We start from the raw sequence: 1583 nt of genomic DNA, 5'->3' as shown, positions 1-1583 counted from the left end.
TACATGCCTTTACAGCGTGCTAGATTGGGACCTCTTTCAGGGGAGAAACCAATTTTTTTCTTTCTTTTCAAGTGTGTGGCTAACATGACGTATGTATACTAGATGTCTGGTGAATGAATGAATGAACGAATGAAAGCTACATGCAGAAAGAGGGGGAGAAAACTGAGAAATCAGTGACAGAAGCTTATCTTGAAGTTGGTTACTGTGGAACTCTGGATGAATAGCCAGTTTTCAGGATATGCCTAGAAGATTCTCAAAGATGACTGTAGACAGCCAAAGCCAACATACAGCAGGGATGGACCACTTGCACATTTACCTACGTGATAGTAAGAGTGACTGGGGCCTACAAGTCATGGAGAGTCAGGCAGGAAGCTCCCTATGTGAGGGCGGGGGCTGGAGCTTCTCACTGGAGACTTGGTGTTGTGCCCGTTGGAAGACAGTTGCCAGCTGCTGCCTGATTTCCTTGGTCCTGGCCCCGTAGATGATGGGATTGACCAGACATGGAAGCAGCAGGTAGAAGGCACTGAGCAGGTTGTGCACATCCTGGGAGGCAGTGTGGGCCACACGGTAGACGATGGATGAGGACATGGTGGATGAGTAGACAGTGAAGATGACCAGCAGGTGGGAGCCACAGGTGTTCAGGGCCTTTGAACGTGCTCTGCCTGATGAAATTCGGAAGGCAGCATGGATGATGCGGGAGTAGGAGGCTCCTAGCAGCAGCATGTCCAGGACTCTGTTGAAGATGCGGACAGTAAGCCCCACAGTCTTGTTTAGGGAGATATCCCCGCAGGAGAGCTTCATCAGGGCCATGTGCTCACAGGCAAAGTGGTGGATCACGTCTGAGTGGCAGAAACGAACCCTGGAGGCCAGCCCCACCACTGGAGCAACGATTCAAGTGCTCCTGGCAGCTGCCGCCCCCACCAGGCCAGCCAGCAACTGACCTGTCACTATCTCTGGGTAGCGGAGAGGGTAGCAGATGGCGACATAGCGGTCCAAGGCCATGACCAGGAGGATGTTGCAGTCAAAGACGATGAGGAAGCAGATGCAGAACATCTGGACCAGACAGCGAGCCAGGGAGATGTGGCTGAATCGGGAGGAGAAGCTGAGCAGCATGGCAGGCACCACGGTGCTGGCGGCACAGATGTTGACAGCCAGGAGCAGCGCTATGAGCAGGTACATGGGCTGGTGCAGGCTCCTCTGGGCCACCACCGTGTGGATGACCAGGGCGTTGGCAGAGACGATCACCAGGTAGATGCTGAGGAAGGGCAGCACCAGGAGGGCTCGGGACTCCTGCAGCCCCGGGAAGCCCAGCAGGACGAAGCTGGTATAGGACAGGTTGGAGCTGCCGTTGGTCCATGATGACATCTTCCCTGGGGAGTGGGATGGCTCTAGGGAGAAAAGAGGGGCAGGAGGCCTGGTTTCTGCACCCACTAGGGCTTGCCCCAGCTTCCCTAGGTTTTGATTTTCATGAATCTCCAATATCCCTAGAGAAAAAAATGACAGACTAAATCTCATTATTTAATGAGATATGCATCTGTGGATAAATCTTTGCATTTCAAATAAATTCTTCAGGATAGATATTA

The 1583-nt window shown here is 52.7% G+C and overlaps 1 pseudogene; it reads right to left on the bottom strand.

The window, feature by feature from the left end:
* Positions 1–360: 360 nt before the first annotated feature.
* Positions 361–1365, bottom strand: LOC138092204 (olfactory receptor 52K1-like; annotated as a pseudogene).
* Between the last annotated feature and the right edge of the window lie 218 nt (positions 1366–1583).

The sequence above is a fragment of the Capricornis sumatraensis genome, chromosome 16 (assembly GCF_032405125.1).
Source record: "Capricornis sumatraensis isolate serow.1 chromosome 16, serow.2, whole genome shotgun sequence".
Taxonomy (NCBI): Eukaryota; Metazoa; Chordata; class Mammalia; order Artiodactyla; family Bovidae; genus Capricornis; species Capricornis sumatraensis.
The sequence above is the reverse complement of the archived record's forward strand: the minus strand, read 5'-3'. Positions and strand labels throughout refer to the sequence as shown.